Raw genomic sequence first — 11875 nt, 5'->3', positions numbered from 1 at the left:
GAATTGTACACTTAAAAAACATCACTGAAAACCACCCATTAAAGCTTTCAAATCCAATGATTTTTGCAAATAACTAAGAGTTGATTATGCTTTTGGTCAGACTGAAGTGCTTAAAAAGGGGCCGATGCTCAAGAGAGGACTGCAAATAAGTCACAGACATACGTTCACTTGAACTGAATTTCTAATCCTGGTATTAAATGTCAATCAGAGGTCACTGTTCTGTCCTAAAGAAATAAAACATGCATGAGGGGGAAAAATGGCATTCTGTAACCTGTAAATTTGTGAATTAAGAGATCTCATTTTTCCATTTTGTAATCCTCTCTCTGTAATGAAACTTCAGTAACCTAAATACACAGAAGAATAGGAACCATGGAAGAACTGAAAGGATCTGTATCTTCACTAACAGTGTTCTGTGTGTTTCTGGCCATGCATCCTGAAACCAGCCTTTACTGAGGGGAGGAAAAGGCTGCAATGTTCAGCTCAATAGCATGCATATGTGCATATACACATGTGTGCATATACACACACACTCAAAAGGAGACTGAATCCTAAAACAAGGCTGTATGATTTATATACTGATGGAAAATATAAATTACTTATTGTTTTTCCACCATAGTTGTTTTTTTAAAGACTTTATTTGAGAGAGAGAGAGAGGGAAAGAGGGAGAGAGAGCCTGACTGGGGCTCGATCCCAGGACCCTGGGATCACGACCTGAGCCAAAGGCAGACGCTTAACCAACTGAGCCACTCAGGCGCCCCTTCCACCATAGTTCTTAAGTGAATAAACAAATCACTGAAGTAATAGTTGTGTGGCTACCACCTTAATAAAAGTTTTTCTGAGATACAATTTTTTTTATTCCTGGGGTATAAAATATGCTCAAGCTAAATACTAAAATCAGGAAGTATATTTATTCATTTTTTAGACTTACATGTGTGAAATACAATTTCAAAAAGCAGTAAGTATGTTACACTTGTCTGTTTCCATGAAAGTCAATGCTCATTTAAGAGATTCTGATATAAAAAGATATGAGCACTGTAAACAGAAGCTTTTAATGGAAATCATAGAAGTCATTTGTCTACATAAACAGTCATTAGATTCAGTTAAGGAGTTTTACTACCTGAGCTCCTTCTTCCAAAGTACATAAAAAATTATTTAAAAATAAACAACAAAAAAAACTGATAAAAACGGAATAAATGGTTCATATGTCAAGGCATTTCAAGTTATTTTTAAAATAAACGAATAGGGGGCGCCTGGGTGGCTCAGTCGTTGAGTGTCTGCCTTCGGCTCTGGTCATGATCCTGGGGTTCTGGGATCAAGCCCCACATTGGGCTCCCTGGTCGGCCGGGAGCCTGCTTCTCCCTCTCCCACTCCCCCTGCTTATGTTCCCTCTCTCGCTATGTCTCACTCTGTCAAATAAATAAATAAATAAAATCTTTAAAAAAATAAGTAAAATAAATGAACAGAATACAAATGTTTAATGGGATACGGACATTCTATATTTAGTTTTTTTACAGTTTTTCTCCTTCATAAATAACACTCAACATTTTTGCAATCTTTGACTACCTGTGATTATTTCCTTTGGAAAAACTTCCTAGAAATATAAGCATTACCAAGCCAAAGAAATTAATTTTTTTAAGACTCTTGATCTAGTTTGCCAAATTGTTAGGTGAAAGGGGAGGGGGAGGATTCTTTATAATATATATACACATTAATATATGCACATAATAAATATATGACCTGAGTTTTTTACTTTTAAAGTTCATGTATCTTATTCAGCATTTTCCCCAAGTATTTTTCCAGGTCATTATAGTATAAAAACATTTCTAATAGTTGTGAAATTCCACTAAAGTTTAAGTGTTTTAGATTTACAAGTCAGTAGTTTACGAAGAGTAATGAAAATGTAAAGAACCCATCAACCACTCCAACTTTCACATGACTGCTTAGTATACTTGGGCTTACGATTTTTTTGTTTAATTCACAAAAAACCACCAAACCAGGTGAGCAAAGCTATTAAAAAATATATATATACCACCAAAAAAATGCAATGAGAAGAAGTACTCCAGCAAAGTTTTGATAGGAAATAAATTTACAGAAGTGTTTCCTACCTTAGTAGCTAAGAGTAAAGAATTTGTGGTACAAAGATTTGGATACTAAAAAGCTCTTACGATTATCAGTTCCAGAAATAGTTTGAAGATCAACATTCACCAAAGAAAACAACAGCTTCAAGTCATCACTAGGAAGATAAAGCCGTGGTCAGGAAAGGGTTGACCAGGATTCCCTCAGGAACTTTGTCAAAAAAGTTGAAAGTCAGCCATTTTGTCTGATGGCCAATTTCATTCCTCTCCCACTTAAAGAATAGTACCTAAGTTTCTACTACATACTGGACTCATATTCTTTGATAATCTCACCCTAGCCATGAAGTAATGTCTTTGTATTTCTATAATTGCAATATCATTTGTGACACCTTCAAAGTTACTATTTGGGCAATGTTTTTTATTAAAGCAAAATCAAAAGTTTGAAAAAAGAAAAAAGGCAAAAAAGTTGGAATAAATCATTCTCACCTAAAGAGTTAATTTCTCAAGTTATCTTTCAGCAGCATTATCTACCAGAACAAAGTAGAATGATCACGTTTCCTTTTTAAGAATGCCATTTGGGAAGATGAAGAGATCTTCTTCAGGGAACATTCTGGAGGAGAGAGGACAAATTCCCTACTTACTAAGATTTGAGAATATGATAGACTAGCTCCTCTTGAATAGAAAGGTTACCAAAACATACATTTTTACAATGATTTGCAAGGTTAAAAATTAATCTGTACCAAAAGAAATGGTCATTGAAAAGAACTACTAGTGTAAGATTTGAGCTATTTCAACACTTTTGGAAAAAATAAGATTACTTTCTAAATTTTAGCTTAAGAAGAATGATTGTTTCTTCTCCAAAGGTAGAAATTCCATCAGTTATTACACTGAACAGACATATCTAAAAAGATAAAATCATTATATAAATTAAGTCCTTATGATAGAATCGAATTCACTGTCATTATATTAATACTAGAAAATATTTTAAAGTTCTAATTCAAACATCCTCATTTTACAAGTGAGAAAACCAACTGTAAGACAAACTCCATGACTTGGCCAAACTGGTTGCTAGAACATTACTACTAGGTTATAAAATAGTTGTGTGCCTTATTCACCGACTGAACTATAAACTCAGTAGAGGCAGCAGTAGGTATCTTTTACATCTTCCTGTTACCTATAATGTCTAACCCAGCAATTTGAACTTAGTACAGATAAACTTTCTACCTCATATGGTAGTTATGAAATAAAGGTTTCCAGAAGTCACATGTGAAAACTAGTTTCAGTACTTAATAGCCATAAGAAAACTTTTACTCCTTATTTGTGTCTACATATGGCAAACCAGTCGTAAGATTTGAATACAAACACAGCTATAATTTACAGCCTTTTTTTTTTTTAAAGATTTATTTATTTATTTGAGAGAGCGAGAATGAGAGAGAGTACACGAGAGGGGGGAGGGTCAGAGGGAGAAGCAGGCTCCTCGCTGAGCAGGGAGCCCGATGCGGGACTCGATCCCGGGACTCCAACATCATGACCCGAGCCGAAGGCAGTTGCTTTAACCAACTGAGCCACCCAGGCGCCCCTATAATTTACAGCTTTCAAATCATAGAACCATATCAATTCTTAGCTTTCAAATCATGGAATCATACCAGTTCTTAAAGTTTTTATGAAATCACAAATCATAGCACTAAAACTCTCTAGGCTTCAAAACCCAGAGTATACCTGGTCTTGAACTTACTTTAAAACAGAAAAGATGACATATGTACAATATCTGAGCTACCAATTTTATTCTGAAGTGAAAAATGAAGACGAACAAAAAATCATCAGCATGTGTTATTGACATATTCATAAAACTCTCCCTTCTGTTCCAACTGTTCAAGGTGCTAAAAGTTTTACCCCTAAGCCTCATCATAGTACCATTTTCCAGTTTACGTTTGAATTCTTAAATTAGCTCCTGCAACCTACCTTTTGACAATTCAGCCGCCTCCAGCAGAGTTTAGTAAAGCACATCTTACCCCTCAGAACCAAGAACAAGCATACCAAGTAGTCAGTGTCCTAAGAGCATAAGGACTGCCAGCGAAGCCATTTAAACAGGAGGATAGCTAGCGTTGGTTTAATGGATTTCAAAACAAAGGCTATGGAAGTGTCACAACGGAGTTGGACGTTACATACAAATGGACCTTTCGTGAAGAAATGCAGATCCATTCACAGTAGGTCTGGGTTGGGGCTTGAGATTCTGCATGTCTCTCCATCTCCTTGGTGATGCTGAAGCTCTTAGTCCATGGACCACCCTTGGAGCCACAAAGATGTAGCAGAGAGCTTTGAGAAAAGAATGCCTGTCTAGTCAAGCCGATCAATACAATTCATGGACTGTCTGAGCCAGCAACCTCCACAACCAACTGTAAAACTTGTTATCCTAACTAGGGATAGACTTCCCTTACCTCTGAACCCTATTGTAGGCTTTGTCCTTTCCTCTCTGAGAGTGAATATTCCCATCTATAGAAAATTGGAAAGTTTTACAGTCATGGACAATGTTGCTCCTAAATCCACATGTTGGAAGGAGTTCAGTTAGTGTAATGTTCCTGCCCTGTTCTGCCCTTTTACTCACTCCACCCAGGAAAAATAAAGTGATTAATGGGTTCTGTAAATTTGGGAAGAACTAGCTGGGCAAGGACTGGGGTAAGGTAAGTGGCACTTAATTTAAGACAATCAGTAACAGTGCCCCTTCGAGCCATACTGGAGCCTGAGGCAAAGGGAAAAGTCAGGAATACCAACCCTATCTTGTCAGTTGTTATATATATATATATATACACACATATAAAATACATTATATGTAATATATTATCTATATTTTTTGTTCATTATAATATATATATTTGTTCAATGGCTCATAACCAGAAAGAGGAAAAAAAGGCATGAATACTCATAATGGTTAACGGCCAATGCGGAACATGTGCTGACCCCACCAGAGCACAGTCCTGCAGGCCCGAGCCCCAGTGAGCCGGGCATTTACCCTTCAGGTGTGGGACCGCAGGGGACGTCAACAGAATCATCCAGAAAGGACTGCGGTGGCTTCAGCAACCCAAAGAAGCATATGGGGTTTGGGCAAGTAGCTTTTCACAAACCATTTCAGGAGAATATATTTTAACAACCAGTTCAGCCACTCCTAATAGCACTCTTGAAAAGGAATTATTTTTTTTTAAGATCTTTTATTTATTTGAGACAGAGAGCGAGAGCAAGCAGACAAGCGCACAAGTTTGAGGGGGGGGAGGAGAGGCAGAGGGAGAGGGAGAACAGACCCCCCCGATGAGCAGGGAGCCCACACGGGGCTCGATCCCAGAACCCTGAGATCACGACCCGAGCCGAAGTCAGACACTTAACTGACTGAGCCACCCAGGCGCCCTGAAAAGGAGTTATTCTTTATTGGGCCCTCTTAAAACTGTAAATCTATTATACGAAGCAACAAACCATGAGAAATCAGCAAGGAGTAACATCTGCAGGAGCAAAACACTCGTAGAGTAACCTGAGCTTCTGCCGTGAGCAAGGTAGCTGGCACTTCGGTTCAATCACAGGTCGGACGTTTTTCCATGCTGGAGGTTTGCAGCCTCTATCCTGCAACCAGCTCACTTTTTCAGTGAGGATGATGGTTTTAAATAGCACAGATGGGGCAAGAAACTTTAAGCTTAAGACCATACATCCTTTTGATCTGAGTAGGAAACTCCAGCTCAGGGCAACTCTGTCCGTTGGTAAGTGGCCATTTCCACGGAAGGAGGACTGCGCAAGTCCATAACTGGAAGAAAACAAGGCCTGGGCTGCACATCTAAAATAAAGCCACGTGGCCCTTGGCACAAGCAAAGGCTTTTAGCAGTCAGCCTGTTCAAGGTATATCCGTGTGGCCTGCGTGAACTACCCCTGGCAGGTGGGGCAGACAGCAGAAGCTTCACGTGAGCCCAGCGAGACAGCAGAGAGCCGGGCGGCAGGCACCAGGGAGACACACCCGCACTCCAGGCAACAACGTCTTTACAGGTCCTCGAGGACACTGGTGGTCAACACAGTATTTTTGGCTTTAAAACAGCGAAGCAGATTTCTGTGTGCCCTACAGAAAACTACAATGTTCCCAGCTTTCAGTTGTTAATGATAGATCTGATAGGCAATGCTAGGCTAGGAAGTCACCCAAATTCCACTCTGTATTTGAGGACAAGAAGGTACTGGTGGGGGGGGCGCCTGGGTGGCTCAGTTGTTAAGCGTCTGCCTTCAGCTCGGGTCATGATCTCAGAGTCCTGGGATCGAGCCCCGCATCGGGCTCCCTGCTCCGCGGGAAGCCTGCTTCTCCCTCTCCCACTCCCCCTTGCTTGTATTCCCTCTCTCGCTGTGTCTCTCTCTGTCAAATAAATAAAATCTTTAAAAAAAAAAAAAAAGAAGGTACTGATGGATGGAGAAGCTGGAATCCACGTGGTCTTTCCAAGGACTCAAGAATCACAATACCACGCGCGCGGGCATGTGTGTACACCCCTATACACAAAGTGTCCCCAAGAAGCTCTTGATTGGATTGTTAAATATTAGAGATCAATCTTCCTCAGGAGTCGGGTTTCTTAGCTGTAAGTACACCCAGAGCAAGAGGCAGTAGAAGTAGCTCTTGGGGCAGAAACGGAAAATGGCTGTGGGTCCAAGAGTGAAAGGTGTGGCACGAGGCAGGGGCCCGGCTCAGCAGTCTTCAGGAACACAATCAACCCCGTTCAAAGAATGTACTTTTTCCCTGCTTACTATTTCAGGGTTAGGGGATTGGGTTGTTTTCAAAATGTGCCTCGGGGGCAAAGGGAAGGGGAGAAGACTATTCTGTGATCACCTCTGTCCTCTTCACACAGGGGGTGCTGAGAACTAGCACAACCTCAGAGACTGCAAAAGGCAGCCCTTCCTGTGAAGCAGCCTGGACTATAGCTTCCAGGACAACAAACCACCACCCAGGCTTCAAGAATACTTTAGTCTGACAGGACCTGGTAAAGATATGCTTATTGGAATTTATTGTTTTTTTTACCTCGAAGTCTCCAGAAAGTCAGCTAAAGGAGGGCAGGCAGGATTTTTTTGTTGTTGTTGGGGGGGGGGGTTATGCACCAAAATATCCCCAATGATTAGAAGAGTACCCAGAGTGTGTTTTCAATAAGCACTTGTTGAATTAATGAATGTATGAAAGGGCCAAGAGAATTTTAGTTTGAATTTTTTTGTTTGTTTGTTTTTTAAGACAGAGAGAGTGTAGAGTGAATGAGAGAGAGCAAGCACACTAGCGGGGGGCGGGGGGGGGAGGGACCAAGGAAGTGGGAGAAGCAGACTCCCCACTGAGCAGGGAGCCCGATGCGGGGCTCGATCCCAGGACCCTGAGATCACGACCTGAGCTGAAGGCAGACGCTTAACCAACTGAGCCACCCAGGCGCCCTATTTTGAACTTTTAACTCCTTTGGATTTTGACGTATTTGGACTTGAACTTGCAAAGTTAAACATCCTACAATTAAACTTCTACTGTCACATTCCCAGGGAAAAATCATGTTCAAACTTAGGCATCACTATGTTCCTGGCACGTTTGTCATTGGATCTCACTACACACCTCTAAAAAGCTATGCAAGACAACATGGCTGTAGATCATTTGAGACTGAAAAGAGGAAAGCAAATTTAAGCCCTGGGCACAGAGTGGCCTTGGAATTGATGTCATTAACTGCCAGAGCCTTCAGTCATTATCTCCACTGCCAGTCAGAAGTGAGAGAAGAGTACCCAAAGGGACTGTGGTTTCACTGGGAAGCAACCTCTTGAACAGGAGGCACTGGCTAACCATGAGCCAACTTGCAAGCAGGATATGTGAAGAGAACAAGAAGTAGGGATGTTTCAGGTGAAGGCTTCTTCCCCCACACCTGATGCTTCTTTTAGTAGGGGAGTTCAGTATATCCTTCTTTGCTTCAATCTGACCTTTTTATCCTGCCTAAAGAAGTGCAGTAATGTATCTGAGTAGAAAATTTGGGAAGAATAAACAGACCAAGCTTGGCTGAGCACCACCCCCCCACAACTGTCTTGCTGGGGAGAAGTCAGCCCATGGGGACCATGGGAGCACAGAAGCACTCTGCACCTCCAAGAGCAGCCCTGTGGTAACTGGGAGGACCAAATTCTGGGGTGTGCTGTTAAGGAGCTCCTTGATCTCTCACACCAAGCTATCACCTCCCAAATAGCCTTCAACAGAGATGACTTGATTGTTCAAAGGCCAGATACCTTACTCTGTCCTATTTCTCCACTGGGCCAGAACCTAGATTGAGAAGAGGGGTATTACTTATTAGACGGGGTCAGTGAGTTTTACATAGTTTTATTTTTCTTTGATTCTTACCTTAAATCTACAACTTGTCTACTTTTTTTATTTTGGTAAAATCTGCATAAGATTCATTATTTTTAATTGTACTTAATGCTATCTAATGGTACATTAACAATACTGTGCAATCACCATCCATCTCCAGAATTTTTCATGTGAGATGAAATTCTGTACCCATTAAACAATAACCTCCCATTCTCTCACCCCACCCCTACCCACCACCATTCTACCATTGTCTCTATGAATTTGACTACTCTTTAGAGGAATCATACAATTATTTTGTCCTTTTGTGACCATCTTCTCTCACTCAACATAAGGTTCATCTATGTTGTATCATGTGTATTTCCTTCCATTTTAAGGCTGAATAATATTTCATTGTATGTATATGCCACATTGTTTATCCATTCATGCATTGATGGATACTTAGATTACTTCCACCCTTTGGCTATTGTGAATAATGTTGCTCTGAACATCAGTGGATGGTTATCGCCAAAACCCTGCTCACAATTCTTTTGGGTATATACCCAAAGTGGAATTACTAGACCATATGGTAATTTTATGTTTAATTTTTTGAGGAATCACAACTATTTTCCACAGCATCTGTACCACTGTAGATCCCCACCAGCAATGCAAAGTTCCAATTTATTTACATCTACATCAACACTTGTTTTAATATAATAGCCACCCTACTGTTTGTGATGTGGTATCTCCTGGTGGTTTTGACTTAAGTTTGCTTAAGGATTCCTGATGCTGAGCATCTTTTCAGGTACTTAATGGCCATTTTCGTATCTTCTTTAGAGAAATGTCTGTTCAAGTCCTTTGCCCATTTTTTAATTAATCTTTGTTACTGTTATTTAGTCCACTTTGTAAAAGTCATGATTTAGGGGATTATTTTCCTCCTCTCTGGGAAGTAGGATGGACTTAAAATAGTACACTGGAGCAGAGCTATTTTTCAACTCCTGTTATGGGTTGAACTGTTTCTCCCAGAAAGATATGTTGACATCCAACCCCCAGCACTTATGAATGTCACCTTTTTTTTTTGGAAAGAAGAGCTTCACTGATGTAATCAAGTTAAGATAAGGACACTGGGGCGGGCCCTAATCCAGTATGACTACAGTCCTTATAGAAAGAGAAGAAACTGAGGAATACCATGGGAAGACACAGACACACCGGGCAGCTGGCCTCGTGAAGGCAGGGCAGAGACTGGAGTCATGCGGACAAGCCAGCAAATGTGAGGAAAAGGCGAAAAACATCCTCCCCTGGAAGCTTCAGAGGGAGCACAGCCCTGCAGACACCTTGATTTTGAGCTTCCAGTCTTCGGAACTGGGAGAACAAATCTCTGTTGTTTTACACCACCCATTTTGTGGTGCTTTGTTACAAACTAGCACAACTGCCTTCATAGAAAATTAGTGCATTGTTCAAGTCCTCTTATGAATTGGTTGTTTAGAATTCAGAACACAGTTTCCATTATTTAAAAAAAAAAGAAAATTACACTTAAACAATTGTTCGGATCCCAGAGAGCCTCTACACGACATTTTAACCCACGATGGAACATGACTACTGCCCAGGACTACCGCCATTTCCCCCAGAATTATAGGAACTACAGCCAGCATTGCATATGGGGCCCTAAAGGCCAGAGACCACATCTCCTCTGGCTGCAGCCATGGTCCCTAGTCAATCCTTTCTCCTCTCATGGGCTGAGTGAGCAGTAATCACTCTTCCCCAACCCCCTCAGAGAAGGTGATTTCTTGCTCTAGGTTGCCCGGATGGTGAGAAGATCTCCATCCATGCTCCCCTCACCCACCCCTGTACCCAGCTGCACAGGCAGTGACAAGAAAGATTAGATTCCCTCCAGAGCTCTCTCGCTCTCACCACTTGTAAAGGCAGCCAAAGTTAAAACAGTCCTTCATTTCAAAGATAAGCCTCAGTGGGGGGAAAAAAATGAGGTGAAAATCTTGGTAGAAATTCCGAAGTATCTTTACCTTGGGAGATGCCTACATGGGTAGCAACGAATAGTTCAAATGCCTAGCACTATTAGAAATTAATAGAGATTTACCTTTTTTTTTTATTATAAATATGATGCTAGTTTGGATCCTTAAATGCTAGAGGGGTGAAGATCTCGAAGCACCAACACTTACCCTCTACCCCTCAGGATAGGCGCAGAGCAAAATCCACCAGGAACTTCAATGGTTTAATGCAAATGCCCAGGGGTTTGGGCTGGGAGCCCTGCTCATACCCATGGTCAACCACAGAGTCAGGCTGATGGAGTCTTCATCTCAACAAAAACTTCCACCATCTCCAGACACTGGGAAAGGACCACAGCCAAGTGCCCACTCACTCAAAGCTCCTGCCAAGCCGTGACACATATTACTTGTGCTCACCATTCACCAAAGCAGGCTACAGGACAATACTCAATCTCAGCAAAGTTGGAAAGCACCATCTTACCACTTGCCCAGTGGTGGGCGAACTGAAAATATTTGTGCCGAGCATTAAGGTGGTATAAGAATTCCTTTCCACTATAGGTGGGAAAATCAGGAATGGGAAATCTCACTAAAATGAAGTCAGGAGGTCTTGGTAGGGGGAGATCTCATGCCCTACTGCCATAGACCCTACAGGAAGAGACGTACGTGACCTTGCATGCATGTACTACTCTACCACGCCAGCCAGAGGAAGAGTGGCTTTCCCCATTCCCGGGACAACAGGTCAGCCAAGGAGAAGCCACCACACTTTGAACACCCAGTTTCCTCTAATGGACTTTCATTCAGTTCTGAACAGCCTTCCCAACGGACCCCTTTTCCCCTTAAAAAAGTGGGTCTCTCCTTTGTTCCCTGGACTTGCTTACAGTTTTGACACAGCTTGTTTCTCCTGGATTGCAATTCTCTTTTATTCCCGAATAGACCCGTCTCTTGCTGGTAAAAATAACTGGCAGTTTTACTTTTAAGGTTAACATGGGGTAATTATGTCAATATTCGGTATATGGCACATCACACCAAAATAGGATCTTTGTTAAAATCTGCCTTGAGTGACACTACAGTTCTTCTGCCCAAACTATACCTCTTCAGCTGAAATCACTTATCAGGGATTCGCAGTCTCCAGGGAAGAAAAAGGAAAAAAACATAAAAAGTAAGTGAAGGCGTCTATCTGTCACCAGTATCTGATTGCTTTCAAAATATAAGGTGATTGTAGTGACCAGTAATTGTGGGAGAGACTGGCTGGTCACCAAAATCCATTTCCTTTTTTTTTTTTTTTTTTTTTTGTCCCCCTGGCACACAGACAACATTTTCCTACCTCTCCTGCAGGTAAATGCCATGTGTTCTAGCCAATAGAATGTAAGCAGACACTGTATGTACCCCTTCTAGGCCTGGACCATAAAACTCACATAGAATCCTCCCTGGGTTTTCCCTCCTTACGTAGCTTGACCCAGATGAACCAGGTAGAACCATAGGATCGAAGAAGC

At 41.4% G+C, this 11875-nt stretch overlaps 1 protein-coding gene across 1 annotated transcript in view; it reads right to left on the bottom strand.

The window, feature by feature from the left end:
* The window catches only part of MTUS1 (microtubule associated scaffold protein 1), a 132023-nt gene that overhangs the window by 94824 nt on the left and 25324 nt on the right, over window positions 1–11875 (bottom strand). The window lies entirely within an intron of this gene.

Source organism: Leptonychotes weddellii, chromosome 2 (assembly GCF_054177405.1).
Source record: "Leptonychotes weddellii isolate Sample4059 chromosome 2, ASM5417740v2, whole genome shotgun sequence".
NCBI classification, from domain to species: Eukaryota; Metazoa; Chordata; class Mammalia; order Carnivora; family Phocidae; genus Leptonychotes; species Leptonychotes weddellii.
Note: the sequence above shows the minus strand (reverse complement) of the source record. Positions and strands in the feature narration are given on the sequence as shown.